Raw genomic sequence first — 19,233 nt, 5'->3', positions numbered from 1 at the left:
TAAGAATTGCGCACTCTAGAGGCTCAAGAAGTCAAGATCCCAGATCGGTTTATATGACTGCTATATCAGGTTATGAACCGATTTGAACCATATTTGGAACAGTTGTAGGATATCATAACAAAACACGTCGTGCAAAATTTCATTCCAATCGGATAAGAATTGTGCCTTCTAGAGGCTCAAGAAGTCAAGACCCAAGATCGGTTTATATGGCAGCTATATCAGGTTATAAACCGATTTGAACCATACTTGGCACAGTTGTTGGATATCATAACAAAACACGTCGTGCAAAATTTTATCCCAATCGGATAAGAAATGCGCACTCTAGAGGCTCAAGAAGTCAAGACCCAAGATCGGTTTATATGGCAGCTATATCAAAACATGGACCGATATGACCCATTTACAATACCAACCGACCTACAATAATAAGAAGTATTTGTGCAAAATTTCAAGCGGCTAGCTTTACTCCTCCGGAAGTTAGCGTGCTTTCGACAGACAGACGGACGGACAGACGGACGGATCGACATAAAATTTCACGACAATAAAGAATATATATACTTTATGGGGTCTCAGACGAATATTTCGAGTAGTTACAAACAGAATGACGAAATTAGTATACCCCCCATCTTATGGTAGAGGGTATAATAACAAAGAAATTGAGAGAGTGTTTAATTGATATAATTGGAGTATAGACATTGCGAACGACCACAAGGAACAGCACGTGAAGAGTTCATAAGGTGGTCGCAACAAAGGGTACGTCTATGGCCGCAGCAGACTTAAATTGTAGATTGGATATGTTGGAAGATTACCTTAAAATGATCAAGAGATCGACAAATTGAATGCTGAATATTAGGAATCAGCAAATGCGTCTTTGTCGAAATAGAGGACATATACGTAAGTTCAAAAACAAAATTAATGGTATTGATTGAAAAGATGCGGCCGCCTGTAGCAGATTGAAACACAACATTGGCTATTGCGGGGTCCAAAAGTCGTCGTGAAGTGAAGCTCCAGAAATTTTAAATGAAGTATTCGGATCTCTTAATTTTATGTCTCTTTTTATCAAATTAATTTACCAGGATGAGCGGTTTTTATAGCCTCCACCATTGGATGGGGGTATACTAATTACGTCATTCTGTATGTAACTACTCGAAACATACGTCTGAGACCCCATAAAGTATATATATTCTTGATCAATATGACACTTTATGTTGATTTAGCCATGTCCGACCGTCCGTCCGTCTGTCGAAAGCACGCTAACTTTCGAAGGAGTAAAGCTAGCCGCTTGAAATTTTGCACAAATACTTCTCATTAGTGTAGGTCGGTTGGGATTGTAACTGTGCTATATCGGTACATGTGTTGATATAGCTGCCATATAAACCGATCTTGGATCTTGATTTGCCGATTTGCCAGAAATTTAGCATGACGTGGTTTGTTATGATTTCCAACAATTGTACTAAGTATGGTTCAAATCGGTCCATAACCTTATATAGCTGCCATATAAACCGATCTTGGGTCTTGACTTCTTGAACCTCTAGACTATAACTTGATATAGCTCCAATAGGATAACAGTTCTTATTCAATATTCTATGTTTGTCTAAAAAGAGATACCGCGCATAGAACTCGACAAATGCGATCAATGGTGGAGGGTATATAAGATTCGGCCCGGCCGAACTTAGCACGCTCTTACTTGTTTTGTCTAAGAAGAAATGCCGGGAAAAGAACTTGAGAAATGCGATCCATGGTCGAGGGTATATAGGATTCGGCCAAGCCGAACTTAGCACGCTATTACTTGTTAATACTCAAGGATCATTTGGGTTCTAAACTATTACTCTTAAAGATTTCAATGCAACTGATGACAATTATCAAAAATTTCAAAATTTCTGCTAAATCTGATAGTAATTAGGCCCTCTTTAGGCTCAAGAAGTCAAGATCGCAGATCGGATTATATGACAGCTATATCAAACGGGGACCAATATGGCCCATTTACAATCCCAACCGACCTACACTAATAAGAAGTATTTGTGCAAAATTTCAAGTTAGCGTGCTTTCGACAGATAGACATGGTTAGATCGACTTAAAATGTCATGACAATCCAGAATATATATACTTTATGGGGTCTTAGACGAATATTTCGAGTTACAAACAGAATGACGCAATTAGTATACCCGCATCCTATGGTGGAGGGTATAAAAAAGCAGTGATGTTCGAGGAACATATTGCAGCGTTGTTATCGTTATCAAAGTCTTCAAAAACATATTCTACCCTTCTTAGATATGAGATTAATTCGATGAATGCACATTTAAGTGCATTGTTGTCACTAGGTAACCAAGAAGCCATAGCTAATGCTATGGTAATTAATATTGCAATGGAAAGTGTCGATGGTGACACAGAAATCAAATGGGAAGATAATGTCGATTACAGTAAGATATCTGCTCGTTGTCATTCTAAGAAGACGTTACGAACCTGGAGGCTCGAGAGTCAAAATTAAAACAAGAGGATAACAAGCCGAGAATTACCCATAAACCAAGTAGTGGAAAACGTAATCATCCTGCTGCTTTGGCAGTTGTGGTCACTGTCTAGCACAATGCTATCAGTTTAAGAAACTGACCATTCAAGAACGTAGCAATGTGGTAAAGAACGCAAATTTGTGCTTCAAATGTTTAAAGAAAGGAAAATGCAATGGAAAATGCAACGTGCCTCATCACCACCTCTTGCATAAAGAGGCAGTCAAGGAATCGTCTCGCCAAACAAATTAATGTGGGCTTTCGACATCAGCACAAACCCAGGCTGAAACTGGAACTGCCGTTTTAAATGTAGTAGCTAAGCCTGAAATCATACTCGCTACGGATGTTGTAATGGTTAGAGATAAATGTTGTAGATATCATCGAACTCGAGCCGCTTTAGATGATGGCGCACAGGTAAAATTAATGTGCGAAAATCTTGCTCAGAAACTGTTGTTGAAAAAGAAAAGCTACAATTTAGAAGCCAGTTTAGCAGGAGAGGTGTCAACGTGTTTCAAAAAGGAGACTATAACCACTGTTAAATCCTGTTTCAATGAATTTTAGACCAGTTTAGTTTTTTATGTGTTGCCAAAAATAACGAGTAATAAACCATCTAAATTTTATGATGTGTCCTCTTGGAACATACCAAAAATATTTACTTAGCTGATCCGATGTTTAATAAACCTTCAAAAGTCGATCTGTTGATTGGCGCAGAAATATTCTTCGATTTACTGTGCGCAGGTAGAATTCAACTGGGCGATGATCTACCCAAATTGCATAAAACACCACTAGGATGGATTGTAGCTGGTAAAAGGAAAGGAATAGCTTCTCGTTTGCCGAAAATATGTAATGTGTCACTAAATAACGAATGTTTTCTTACACAAGTACACAATACGTTGTAGCCGTTGAGTGAAGCGGACGTGTTTTTATTTCGCTCCTCAAAAAAAAAATAAATATACATATGTATATTCGTATCTCGGAATAGGTACTACCTATTACGAAAAAATTTTAAAGCCTTTTGGAGTAGGCTAGAAATGGACTCCAAAGACTCAACATCTGCGGTGGTGGCGTCAGACAGTATCATGTTGTCCTCCCCTCCTATAGGTGTGGGTGCCTTGGCACCTGCAGTCGAGAGTAATGCTTCAAGCGCACAACTAGTCGTCAGAATAAAAATGAGGAAGCGACGGATAAACCAGAGGGATGCACAGTTCGTCCCCAGCCTTTCAGTAAAGGTGGAGTTTCTGACTCGGATTCAGACAGCGACTGTGCCAATGAAATAGTCATCGCAGCCGAATCGAGAGATGAGGGCATCGGGATGACAGCAGAAGTGAGCGATGGCTTTGCTAAGCTCACAAGCAGACCGAGAAAGCGGTCCGGTGCACGGCGAAAGAGACAGAGGAGTATGTAGCGGCAGCGTAATTGGGCAAAAGTGCAGGATTCTGGAAGGGATAGAACTGACATTCCAGACACTTCTACGGAAGCTGGAAAAAGAATCAGATCTCCCGAAGAGCATAACACTGCAACAATTCTGAAGAAGAAAAAGAGCTCCCCGCTTTCATCTACTCTGTGAAAACCAAGCCAGCCATCCCGCAATAGAGACTCCAGGCTGTGTCCTGCGGAGGTGGACAAAGTTGGAACAGGAACGAAGGAAGCGCGCACGGCCCCTGAGTCTTCATGGGGGACTGTGACTTGCAAAAGGCCACAGCCATCACGGAAGGGGAAGATGGTCGCTGAGAATGGTAAGGAGCCGCCCTCTTACGCCAGAGTGGCAAGGAAGCACAACAGAGATGAGCTGACTTATGCAGTCATTAATATCGGATGTGCATCCGGTAGGATTCCACCAGATCATCGGTCCCAAGTGGAGGATCTGGTTAACGATCGGATTTTTGAACATGTGTGGAACTTTGTAAAGGGTCCACCCATACAAATGATGAGCTGCGAGTTTAGAGGGGACATCTTTACATTGCGTTTTGCGCCGGCGGAATGTATTGATACCATCAAACAGCTCGTCAGAGGTATTCACGCTCCCTGGGAGGGCGCAACGCTCGACCTTGTGAGAAAGGTTAATATCCCCCCGCTCACAAAGGCTACGGTCTTCATCAAGGGATGAGGCAGTAAATTTTCGACGGAACGCATGTTGGAATTCTTGGGGAAGCAAAACCCAGAGAAGTGGGAGGTCTTCCACAGGGAGGAGAAGGAGGAAGGAACTCTCTTTGTGGTTGGCATTGATCAAGTCTCCGTGTTGATCAAGACTAAAGGCATGGCGCACTACGGGAGCAAAGCTGTCTTTTTCAACATTGAGAAGACTAGGATAGGCAGAAATGTTTATTCTGCGACACCAGGCCGTGCAGTGGCAGGTGACTCAACACTGCCCACCAAACAGGGGGTTCTAACGAGACAATCACGGCATCTCCCAATATTGAAAAGACTAGGAGAAACAATGATCCTAATACTAAAATATCAGGGTGCAGTGGCGAGAGACCCAACACAGCCTAACAAACACGAACCCGACGACGGACCCATCACCGACTTAAAGATTCGGAATACTGGGATAGGTAAAGATCCTAATATTGATATATTAGGCAGCGCAGCTACAGGATACTCAATGCAACCCAACGAACAGGGAGCCGATGATGGTACCATAACCTACTCTCAAGAAGCCCATTTCCTAAAAATTAGAAGGCTAAGATAGGCAAAGATATTAGTATTGAAACACCTGGCAGAACAGGGAATTGAAACACAAAAAAACTAAACGAACATGGACCCGACGATTGGACCATTACCGACATTATAAAAAGTCAGAAGACTAGACTAGGCAATGAACCTAAAACGATGACATCAGACAGTGCAGTGGCAGGAAAGTCAGTGCAGTCTAAAGAACGGGGAGCAGACGATGAGATAATCACCGACTCCCAAGATGCAAATTTACTGGAGGACCTATGATTGAGGTAATCCAGAAAACCTCCACCTGAGCGAGACTGCTACACACGCTCTGATGGAGAAAATCAGCAAGGGCAAGATTCATATTGCTTTAATTCGGGAGCCATGGACGACCCGGAACAAAGTCTTTGGACTAAACCATACCAACTACCAATTATTCTATGCTATCACTGGTACTCGGCCGAGGACCTTCGTTATTTGTCATTTTCCCCAGAGTTGTCAACGTCGGATGCAAAAGTGGTGAGACAGGGAAACGGTGGGGCATACCTGGCATCACTTTATCTGCCTTTCGACTCTCCGACACCGCCACTAACGTCGGAGCTGCAACGGCTGGTGAGGAAAGCAAAACAGACAGGAAACGAGATGCTAATAGGGTGCGATGCGAACTCTCACCACATTTCGTGGGGTATCACCAACACTAATAAACGGGGCCAAGGCCTGGCAGAGTTTTGAATACTAACGGCCTAATAACACTTAATATTGGTAACGACGCTACCTTTGTTAATAGGATCAGGGAGGAGGTATTAGATGTGACGACATGTTCCGAAAATCTGATCGATGAGGTTCAAGATTGGAGGGTGTCCATCGAACACTCTTTCTCTGACCATCGCTACATTAGGTTTGGAATAGCACGGCCAGCGCCGAATCCGATAAGCTTCCGGAATAAGTTGAAGACCAACTGGAAAAAATTCGGAAGGCTACTCAGAAGAAGACTTGGGCACGATAATTTTGATAGCATAGAAGAGATTGACGAGAATGTCAACAGGATTACGACTGCACTGGTGGGATCCTTCAAAGATAGCTGTCCTCTTTGGGAAAGGAAATAAGCCCAAGAAAAACCATGGATGACCGGGAGATTCGCAATATTGGGAAAGAAGTCCGCACAATTTTAACAGAGCAGGTCGTAAAATAGCGGAAGTTTATTAGGATGTGTATTACACACGGCTCAAGGAATACAATAAGATTACCAGAGCGGCAAAACGTGCCTCCTGGAAGCTTTTCTGCGAACAGGTCGATAGCGTTAATGACGCCGCCAAGATAAAAATGTGTCTCTCAAAAACCCATGTCCAAACTGAAACTTTAGTAGACGATATGAGAGTGAGAGCAGAGACAACGGAGGAAATGTTGAGGCTTTTGATGAAAACCCATTTTCCACAGTATACGACGGGACTCACGAGACACCGGAATCTTGGAATAATGACGTTGATCGAAGGTTTATAGTAACGGAATTTATGGTGAAGGAATCCTTGAGGAGCTTCAAACCATTTAAGTCACCCGGACCTAATGGGATATTTCTAGCGTTACTACAGAAAGAGGCAGACTAGCTGGCGCCTCGTCTGGCCAAAATTTTCACACTGTGCCTAAGACTTTCATATACTCCGAAGGCCTGGCAGGAGGCAAGGGTGGTGTTTATACCTAAGCCCGGCCAGGCAAGTTATGCGAAACCAAAGGCCTACAGACCCATAAGCCTTACGTCCTTTCTACTCAAAACCATGGAACGTATTGTGGACACCATAATAAAGAGTGTGATATCCAGCGAACTGCTCAAATACAAACAGCATGCCTATGTCAAGGGAAGGTCGGTGGAGACTGCCCTGCACGAGGTTGTGCATAAAATAGAAGAATCGTTCGATGCCAATACGAACACACTGGCGGTATGCATTGCCATCGAGGGGGCTTTTAACAATGTGCGGAGCGACACACTGATCCAATCCTTAGACCAGTACCGGGTGGACCCGGTCCTTAGAGACTGGATAAACCATATGCTAAAGAACCGGTGGATAAATTGTGTGTCCAATGGCATAAATATAAGGGAGAAAGTGGCACAGGGCACGCCACAGGGGGCATTTTATCGCCACTCCTATGGGTGACCACCATAAATGACCTATTACTGACTGAGGAGGGATTTGAACCCGTTTGCTACGCAGACGATGTTATAATACTTCTAAGAGGTAAGGATCCGAACGAGCTATGCAGAAGGGCCGAAAGGGTCTTGCATATGGCATATGAATGGGCTAGAAGTTTTAGATACAAACTTCTCTTGTGTAAGTTTCAAGTCTAACTGAATCTTTATTTCAAATTTTCCTTAACGCTAGCTTAATAAATAAATGTTTACAATTAGCTGATGAATTCTTCATAGTATATGTTTTCATTATGGCTCGCTATGGGTGGTCAAATGATATTTGCATTGATCTCTGTTTCTCTGTGGTTGGTTGGGGTAAATGGATTTTGTATATACAAAATCCATTTGCGACAATTTCGTTGATCATGGATTTTTGCTAATGCTGCAAAAATCCATAGTCATAATGAATTAAAATTCTGCGGACAGCGTGGGTGGCCCTGTAACTCCCCCAACGCTTGTTTCGGGCTCCGTCCTCGGAGTCGATGATAGATTTAACTTAAATCTTTTTACACTTTGATATGAAATAAGTATAATTATAATTGATATTAACAAATACAGACATGTATAATGGTAATTTGACACTTTTTGATGTTTTTCAATTTTGTTTCTATTTTGGACATTTTTTGTGTCCAATATTTCCATAGTAAGTTCTTCTTTGGTTGTATTTGTAAATGGTATAGCTTTAATAAACTCAGGGTTTAAATAATGGTGTTTAATAGTGTTTTCGACATTTGTAAAAGATTGATTTTTAAGGTATAAAGTACAATTTTTGTATTTAATCCATTTTGTTCCTTCTACAAAAATATTATGACCACAAGTAGTTTTCATTTTGGTTTTATGAAATTTCTGTATTACAATAGAGCCTGGCGTTATAATTTTTATTGTTTCTTCTGCTTTTTTCTTAATTCTAATGCAATTTTTTATTATGGATTTTGTAAAAATATCGATAATACATTCATCATTTAATTTTACAAGATTGCTTGCTTTTTCCGATTTCTCATTAAATTCGTAAACAATACCGTCTTTTAACAATATTTCTTTGTGCTTAAAACTAATTGTTTCATTTTTATCATCCAAAATTTCAAAAAGACGATATTTTTCATATTTTTCTTTTCCGTATTTAGGAATTAACAGAGTAAATATAATAATATTATGCTTATATAGTAATGACACTAAATCAATATTTTTAAATTCTTCGTCAGATTCTATCAGTTTTGTTTCTTGGTCTGTCAAAATATTTCTTGTGAGGATACCTAATCGGCTGGTCAAAATAACGTCCTCTATTGTGTCGATAAAATGAAGTAAAGAATTAATGTCATTGTGTATTTGAAAACATACTTTCAAATAGTAATAATGTTCCCTAATCTGAGTATTTAATACAAGACTTTTTATTTGGCTGGAAATATATCTTTCAATATTCAAAATATTTTTGTTTAGAATTTCTATCTGTTCCTGTAATTCCTTGTTTATTTTAATTTGTTTGTTATTTTCATTAATAAGTTCGGTATTTTCTGTATCTAAATTATGTAATGCATTATAGATTGCTTTTTCATCCTCACTGTCCATGGTTCCTGCAATAACTTTTAATGTTTTCCCTAATAAGTCAATTAATCCTCTTTTATTTCTTATTTTTGGTGTTAAAGCTTTAAGTTTTGTATCCAGTTCCCTAAAATTCCTAAGCAACGTCCTATGTATATAGTCATTTTTTGTGTCACTTGGTAGCGTTTCATTTAACATCTTAATATTAACTTCTATTTGGTTTCTAGCAACTTCTAGTTCTGTTATATTAATTATGTGTAATACTTTCATATTATACTCAATAAGCCGCACTTCATCCACTTTGATTGGTAAATAACCATTGTTGTTGTCCAAATCGATTATTTCGATATTCTCCGCATGAATTCCATATATCAAAATTATTAGTACCAACAAAGTTGTCATTGTGATCTAATAGAATATAAGATCAAGGAAGACCAATTTAGACAATTATAATAATTATTTGTTATTTAGATATATATACAGGGTGGCTGATGAAAGCCGCTACCAAAAAAAAATGTAATAACTTTTTTTCTATTTAATAATAATAATTTAATAATTAATTTAATTAATTAATTAATTAATTTAATTAATAATAATTTAATAATTAATTTAATAATTTAATTTAACATGAATAAAAGAAAAATGTATTCCATACACCGAAAAAAAAATGTAGCAATATTCATCATTGTAGCAATATTCATCAGCCACCCTGTATATATATATATATGTATAAAATTAATGCAGTAATCTTTAAAATTCGATTTTATGCTCCTGTATTGTTGCTACTAATTATTTCGTTTAACAGCATTACCCCTTCTAGTGGTTTGTTGCACTGGGAATCTTACGTTCTGTGCGTTTTGGAATTTCTTTTTCTTTTTAACATGTGTTTTATAATAAATTTGTTTTGAATTTTGGTCTTTTAAATGAGAGTCGTCAATTTTCCTTCCTTCTATTTTCCTGAATTTCTGATAATTTTTGCCTCCTCTAGTCTCTTTGATATAATTGATGCCGTCTTCTAGAATTTTTTCTCCTATCCTTGATTCATTCAGTTTATTAATTACTTGTTCCTTTTTCTTTAGCATCCTATCATATATATCCGGGTATTGAGATTCATTAATCTTCCCTTGAATAAAATCAATTGGTTTTATATTTGTTGTACTATGTATAGTATGGTTGTAGAAACCATTTATTTGAATCATCTGTTCTTCTATAGAAATGTCAATTTTGCTTTGCTTGAGAATTCTTAAATGTTCATTGATAGTATTATGTAGCCTTTCAATATCGCTATTGCTATTATGATTTAAACTTGATGTAAAGTTAATTTCAATATTCTTTTCTTTTAAGAACTCCATCATTCCATGTGATTTCATTCCGAGTTCGTTATCTGTTACAATTTTTTCAATATTTCCATAAGAGCTTAAATATCTTAAGATGCATTTCCTAAATTCGGGGTCTGATCTATTGGTAACACGAGTTATAAGTGCTACTTTACTAAATTTGTCTATCATGGTAACAAATATACTTTTATTTATGGAATAAAATACATCCATATGGATAATTTCATGTGGTCTTCTAGGGGTTTCAGATATTTTATAAGGAACTAGATCTGGATTCCTTTCGTATTTTGACAGCATACAAACTTCACAATTGTTTATAAATTCCGATACTTTCTTATACAAATATGGGTAATAATATTTATCTTTAATTTCTTTGTAGTTTTCATTGCATCCTCTATGGTTATTTTTCAAATGTTCATTAGAGATTATCTCTTCTAAATACTCCTCGTCGAGGATATCAATTAATTTCTTGAGACATCTGACAATTTTTAGATTACTATAATCTTTAAATAAGATTGATTTTAATTTATTAAATATGTCATCATCTACAAATAGTGCGTTTGTTTTTTCGTGATCAAAATGATTTTCTATAATTGTTTTCAGGAAATCATCGTCAAATTCCTTTGCCTTTATTACTTTTCTTTTGTGGTTATGTATGACTGAGTTTCTAATTGATACAGCGCCTGATATTATTTTTTGAAATATAACTTGATTGTCATAAATATTTATTGGTTTTTGCAATTCCTTAATTGAATTTAGATTTTCATTATTGTTAAAATTTTGATTTGATGATATGGTATTATTAATTTCAATTCTACTAAGACAGTCTGCCACCTTATTTAGGTGTCCTTCTTTATAGTTTATTTCATAATCATACTCTCCTATTTGAAGTCTCCACCGCATTAATTTCGAATTTGGCTCTTTTAAGTTATTTAACCATATTAGTGGTTTGTGGTCAGTAAAAAGTTTAATTTTCCTGCCATAGACATATGGCCTAAATTGTTTTAAACACCATACAATTCCAAGACATTCTTTCTCAATGGTGGAATAGTTTATTTCGTGTTCATTCAAAGTTCGAGATACGTATGCAATCGGTTTATCGTTCTGCGATAGAACTCCTCCAATAGCAACATTGCTCGCATCCGTAGTAATTTCAAAAGGTAAACTGAAGTCGGGATAAACTAATATTGGAGCATGAACCAACTTTTCCTTCAAAATGTTAAATGCATCGATGTAATTTATATCTTTTATATCTAAAATCGAGTCCTTTTTCAAGTATTTAGTCATGGGTTTAGTAATGTGTGCATAATTTTTTATGAATCTTCTATAATAGCCCGTCATTCCCAAGAATCTTTTTATTTCCTTTTCAGTTCTAGGAATTTGTAATTTTCTTATAACTTCAATTTTAGCTTGGTTCGGGGACACGCCTTCTTCATTTACTGTATGACCCAAAAATTCGACTTCTTTCCTGAAAAATTCACATTTATCTAATTGAATTTTGAGCCTTGCATTTCTTAATTTGTTAAGCACTGATTTCAAATTTTTTACATGTTCTTCTAGTCCATTGGAAAATACAATAATATCATCCATATAAACCATACACTCCCTTTTCGAAACATTTTCCCTTAAAATATTATCTACCAATCGTTGAAAAGTGCTCGGTGCATTTTTCAACCCGAATGGCATTCTATTAAATTCATAATGGCCGTTATCTACTGAAAATGCAGTTTTTTGTCTGTCCTTTTCATGGACTTCGATTTGGTGAAAACCGCTTTTGAGGTCAAGAATAGAAAAATAATTCGATTTTCCTAACTTGTCTAATATATCTGTTATATTTGGAATCGGATAATTATCCTCAATGGTTTTATCATTTAATTTTCGATAGTCAATGACTAATCTAAATTTCTTCATGCCCGATGCATCTGATTTCTTTGGTACAACCCAAACAGGACTGTTGTATGGACTACTGCTCGGTGCAATAATTCCATTACTTAACATTTCCAAAATCTGTTTTTGGATTTCATCTTTGTATATATAAGGGTACCGATAAATTTTACTTCTTATTGGTATTTCATCAGTGGTATCTATAGTATGCTTAATTTCGTGGGTAAAAGTCAATTTTCCATTATCAGAAAGTAAAACCTTAAAATCCCTAATTAGTTTCTCCAATTCTAATCTCTCCTTAGAATTAAGGTGTTCGGTTCTAATTTTCTTTAGAACTGAATCAACATCTATAATTTCGCTATTGATTTTTCCACTAATATCATTAATATTATGAATTTCCGAAATTTCTTCATACGTCAAAATCACTCCTGTATCTAAAACAATAGGTTTATTTGATTTATTATTAATCTTTACACACACTTCTCCATTTTCACATTTATAAAGACCTTCATTGAGAATTATTCCATTACCCTGCATAATATTATTAATTAATACGTCTCCATTTTCTAAAGGAAGACATATTTTACAATCTTGCTCTCCCGGTGGAATAGTTATCTTTACTTTCGTCGTTATTTTCTCAGAAAGTAATGGCAGTTTTGAACCATTTAGAAGTAAATACATCCCTTCGTAATTTATAATCGCTTTATTTTTCAATAAAATGTCGTTGCCTATTAATCCTTCAAAATTATTATTAAAATTGTAAACATAAAATTCAAACATTTGATTTGGCAAATTAAATTCCCTGAAAGCCTTCACCACGGCTTTATGTGTAACTATATGTGAATTTTTTAAAGCTAACATTTCCTTTGGTCCTTTTAATTGTACTATTTTACTTTGATGAAAAACATTTGGATTCACTAAGGAGTTTGTGGCTCCTGTATCAATCAAAAATTTGCACTTGTTAATTACTATGTAGGTGAGTTCATTGGAGCTGTCTGACAAAAATTTCCAATATCCATTGGTGTTGGTCTATCACTATCATTTATTGGCTGATTAGTTGAATCACTGCTAACGGTGTTATTTTGAAACGGGTTGTTTCGATTATTACTATCATTCTGTCTCGGAATATAATTTTGATATTGATCCTGATATCTGGTATAATTTTGATTCTGATGTTGATTTTGTCTGTGTCTTTGATTTTGATATTTATAGTTTTGATTTTTATTAAAGTTCGTATTTTGATTCACGCTTTTATTTCTATTGTCATGAGTAGAATTTGTTTCGTTTTTATTTGGAATTGGATTAGGATTATAGAAAGCATAATTCGTATCGTAAAGTATTTTCATCGCATTCTCGATATTATTTGGATTTCTACAAATTATAATGGAACGCATTGGTTCAATTAATTTGTTTTTAAATACGTCCAATGCTACCCTTTTATTAGCTGCAATGAGAGCATTGTAGCCCGCTTCGTTTTGATGTAATGATCGAGTTTTCATGTTAAGTCTTCTGAGATAAGTTATTATCTCGTCATAAAAATTCTTTGCATTAGTTTTAAATTTAACTGATCTTAATTTATCATATAACTGTTCATCTGTTAATCTATCGCCAAAGTTGTTAATAAGGGTTTCTTTTAGCTCTGTCCATCTTGTAAGGTGATTGTTTATTTCGGAAATGTCCTTAGCCGGTCCACTTAGTTTTGACTTAATTATGTCTAAAAATATTCCCTTCGACAAGTCATCATAGGTTTCTAAAATTTGCGTAATTCTGTCAACTAAGTCAATAAAGGTGTAGAGTTCGCTAAAACTACCGTTATAAACCGGTAATTTTGATAAATACTTTATAGGGTCAACCGTGACTGTGTTAAGTGCCATTTTACTATTATTTAAATTTTTTTGTCTAAATTAAAACTTTTTTTTCTTTGCTGATTTTTTTTTTATCAGAAACAATTTTTTTTTTAGCGTAAAATTTTCACAATTTTTTTTTCACAATTTCTTAATATTCACTATTATTTTCTTATTAGTTACCATAAATTAGAGCTATCAGAAACAATTTTTTTTTAGCGTAAATTTTTCACAATTTTTTTTTCACAATTTCTTAATATTCAATATTATTTTCTTATTAGTTACCATAAATTAGAGCTGGTATGTTTCTCCCTCTTTCTTCCTTTATCCGTCGTATGGTTTTTCCTGCTGCCCGGACAAAACCTTTTCCTGGATTCCGAAAGTAAATCCTTTTCGAGGATTTATGTTTTCATCCTTTTTCTTCCTTTATCCGTCGTATGGTTTTTCCTGTTGCCCGGACAAAACCTTTTCCTGGATTCCGAAAGTAAATCCTTTTCGAGGATTTATGTTTTCATCCTTTTCCTGGATGGTGTTGAGTCGTGGATACCTTGTAGGATCCTACCGACTGCGCCAGTTTTAGATACAAACTTCTCTTGTGTAAGTTTCAAGTCTAACTGAATCTTTATTTCAAATTTTCCTTAACGCTAGCTTAATAAATAAATGTTTACAATTAGCTGATGAATTCTTCATAGTATATGTTTTCATTATGGCTCGCTATGGGTGGTCAAATGATATTTGCATTGATCTCTGTTTCTCTGTGGTTGGTTGGGGTAAATGGATTTTGTATATACAAAATCCATTTGCGACAATTTCGTTGATCATGGATTTTTGCTAATGCTGCAAAAATCCATAGTCATAATGAATTAAAATTCTGCGGACAGCGTGGGTGGCCCTGTAACTGCTAGACCCAGAGGTCTCAATGCTAACCCAGAGAAGACTGAAATATGCCTGTTCACTAGGAAGACGAAAGTGGGCGAATTTAACGCACCACATTTCCTCAATAAGACGATTTCGATATCTGACAAGGTCAAGTACTTAGGTGTTATCTTGGACAGGAAACTGAATTGGAAGTATCTCATTCAGGAGCGTACTGAGAAGGCTCACAAATGTTGGGCACTATGAAGACGGGCCGTAGGCTCGAAATGGGGCCTGAATCCACTGGCTCTACAGGAGCGTGATTAGACCAATACTTACTTCAAGAAGACGAGGCTATTACTGAAAGGAAGCAAGAAGGAGGTCAGTATAGCTATTGGTATTAAAACGGGACACATAGGACTACGAGCTCACTTATGTAAAATCGGTGCGGCAAGTGATAGCATGTGTAGGGCATGCGCGGAAGATGATGAGACGCTGGAGCATTTCTTTTGTCATTGCCCGGCTTTCGCGTCCAACAGATACCGGTACTTAGGTGGAGACACAATATCAGACATGAACCAACTGGGGAGTGCCATTGAAAACAATAAAGGATTTTGTAAGTAGAACTGAATTCCTAACTTAGATTTTCTTTTTCAATGTTACTTTTTATACCCTCCACCATAAGATTGGGGGTATACTAATTTCGTCATTCTGTTTGTAAGTACTCGAAATATTCGTCTGAGACCCCATAAAGTATATATCTTGATCGCCTTGACATTTTATGTCGATCAAGCCATGTCCGTCCGTCTGTCTGTCGAAAGCACGCTAACTTCCGAAGGAGTAAAGCTAGCCGCTTGAAATTTTGCACAAATACTTCTTATTAGTGTAGGTCGGTTGGTATTGTAAATGGGCAATATCGGTCCATGTTTTGATATAGCTGCCATATAGATCGATCTTGGGTCTTGACTTCTTGAGCCTCTAGAGTGCGCAATTCTTATCCGATTGGAATAAAATTTTGCACGACGTGTTTTGTTATGGTATCCAATAACTGCGCCAAGTATAGTTCAAATCGGTCCATAACCTAATATAGCTGCCATAGAAACCGATCTTTGGTCTTGATTTCTTGAGCCTCTAGCGTGCGCAATTCTTATCCGATCAGAATGAAATTTTGCACAACGTATTTTGTTATTTTATCCAACAACTGTGCCAAGTATGGTTCAAATCGGTCCATAACCTGATATAGCTGCCATATAAACCGATCTTGGGTCTTGACTTCTTGAGCGTCTAGAGTGCGAAATTCTCATCCGATTGGGATGAAATTTTGCACGTCGTGTTTTATTATGATATCCCACAACTGTGCTAAGTATGGTTCAAATCGGTTTATAACCTGATATAGTTGCCATATAAATCGATCTTGGGTCTTGACTTCTTGAGCCTCTAGAGAGCGCAATTCTTATCCGATTGGAATGGAATTTCGCACGACGTGTTTTGTTATGATACCCAACAACTGTGCCAAGTATGGTTGAAATCGGTCCATAACCTGATATAGCTGCCATATAAACCGATCTTGGATCTTGACTTCTTGAGCCTCTAGAAGGCACAATTCTTATCCGATTTGAATGAATTTTTGCACGAAGTATTTCGTTATGATATCCAACAACTGTGCCAAGTATGGTTGAAATCGGTTTATAACCTGATATAGCTGTCATATAAACAGATCTGAGGATTTGACTTCTTGAGCTTTTAGAGGGCGCAATTCCTATCCGATTTGGCTGAAATTTTGCATGACGTATTTTATTTTTACTTTCAACAACTGTGTCAAATAAGGTTCAAATCGGTTCATAACCTGATATAGCTGCCATATAAACCGATCGGTGATCTTGACTTCTTGACCCCTAGAGGTCGCAATTATTATCCGATATGCCTGAAATTTTGTACGACGGATCCTCTCATGACCATCAACAAACGTGTTTATTATGGTCTGAATCGGTCTATAGCCCGATACATATCCCATATAAATCGTCCTCTCTATTTTACTTCGTGAGCCCCAATGGGCCCAATTCTTATACGAGTTGGCGGAAATTTTACACAGGTCTCCAACATATAATTTAATTGTGGTCCGAACCGGACCATATCTTGATATCGTTTTAATAGCAGAGCAACTCTTTTCTTATATCATTTTTTGCCTAAGAAGAGATGCCGGGAAAAGAACTCGACAAATGCGATCCATGGTGGAGGGTATATAAGATTCGGCCCGGCCGAACTTAGCACGCTTTTACTTGTTTTGTATTTAGAGCGCACAACAAGCTGATTTCTGGCTTAGGTGTATGTCCATAGTGGCGTGGGGTGGATTAATATCTGCACCCTCTTTTTAACCTAACCTAAATAACGAACAGGCCGACATCGATTTCTTAAATTCTTTGGTTGAGAAATTTTGGCAAACGGAGCAAATTCCAAATAAATGGAAAAAAATTTTCAAGGAAAATTTGAGAAGCGATTTCGATGGTCGGTTTATAACAAAAATACCTTTTAAATCATCTGTACATGGGTTGGGCTAATCCTACATTGCTGCCGAGAGACGTTTTGTAGCCCTAAAACGCAAATTACAAAATGATAGTGAAACTATCGTACTTCGGATAGTACTTCGTTTTAGGTGTCATAACAATGCTCTCACTGCTGATATGACAAAATTGTATCAGCAAGCGTAGGTTACTGAGGAAGATGCAAACTATCGAGCAATACTTTGGAGAGTTCGCCCGGACCGAATTCTATATACCCTGAACCATGGATCGCATTTCTCAAGTTTTTTCCCCGACATCTCTTCTTAGGCAAAAAAAAGATTAATTGTCCATTTCCGACAGAGAACTGTTTATATGGGAGCTGTATGAGGCTATAAACCGATTCATACCATAATAAACATGTTTGTTGATGGTCATGAGAGGATCTGTCGTACAAAATTTCAGACAAATCGGATAATAAATACGACCTCTAGAGGCTCAAGAAGTCAAGATCCCAGATCGGTTTATATCGGAGCTATATCTATATGGGAGCTAATTTGAACCATATTTGGCACAGTTGTTGGAAATCATAACAAAACACGCCATGAAAATTTCAGCCAAATCGGATAAGAATTGCGCGCTCTAGTGGCTTAAGAAGTCGAGATTCCAGATCGGTTTATATGGCAGCTATATCAGGTTATGGACCGATTTGAACCATACTTACAGCAGTTGTTGGAAGTCATAGCGAAACACGTCGTGCAGAATTTCAGTTACTGTTCTTAAGGGCAAAATTGTAAAGAAATTCAAAGTTAAAACAAAATTTTAATGAAATGTTTTTAAAAAAATGTTTGTGATATTTTTCCAGAGACAAAATTTCAGCGTAATGTTCTCTTATGACAAAATTTCAGCACGGGTCGGACCCCTCTCGAAATTATTTTTTTAAAACAAAACTTATTTAAATTTTTTCTAAATACTAAATTTTTGAAAAAAAAAAAAATTCGATTAATTTTTTTCTAAAAACTAGAGACGCGCGATAAGACGGAGTTTTGTGATATTCGTACGTTTAGGTACCACCACGAACGGATGGCGCTACAATTTAGATTTTATGCTCAAATTAAAGAGCGTCTCAAAAAAATAAGATTTGGTGACAAAAATTTCCCAAAATAGTACTGGAAGTGGGAAAAATGCTACGTTTAGTACCGCATTGGTAACTTTTGGTACATTGTTTGTTAATTGAGTTGGAGCTTTGAATTTTGGAATTTAGGTATACTATGGCAACCTAAATTAGTATGCCAGAGTTTTTGGACATTTAGAAACAAAAAGTACCAAAAATGGGAAGAAATGGCTGAACTTTACATTGGGCGAACGGGTAGAGCTAGAACTTCGAAAGTTGGCTTAAATGATTGTTGTTGCGAAATAAAGGTGGGAGATAAAAAATATGAAAAATAGTAATGAAAATGGAAGAAGTACCGTACCCTATTTGGTACCATTTCATACTTTTATGTTTTAGTGCCAAAAAGTACGAAATAGCTCATTTACTTTTACAGTAAACAGAAAAGGGTAACATTTTTCACATTTCGATGTCTTGACAACATTTCGATGTCTTGACAAATATACGATTAGTTGTACTAAAGATGGAATCTTGAACTCGTACAAGGAGTGGAATAAAAAGTACCTAAGTGCTGTAATTGGTACTATTTAGTACTTTCTTTATAGATCGAGCTACAACTCTGAAATTTGGAATACAGTTACATGTAACGGATGACTAGAACATTGTTTTTAAAATTTGTGCATTTAGGTACTTAAACGTACAAAATGGTACTAAATTTACGGCTTGGACTATAGATCTCAAAATTGCGATACAGTTATACCTTGACGGCCGATAAGGACGACTAGGGTTTTTTTTTTAATTCGTACATTTAGGCACTAAAACTT

This window comes from Stomoxys calcitrans, chromosome 1, assembly GCF_963082655.1.
Source record: "Stomoxys calcitrans chromosome 1, idStoCalc2.1, whole genome shotgun sequence".
NCBI classification, from domain to species: domain Eukaryota; kingdom Metazoa; phylum Arthropoda; class Insecta; order Diptera; family Muscidae; genus Stomoxys; species Stomoxys calcitrans.
Note: the sequence above shows the minus strand (reverse complement) of the source record.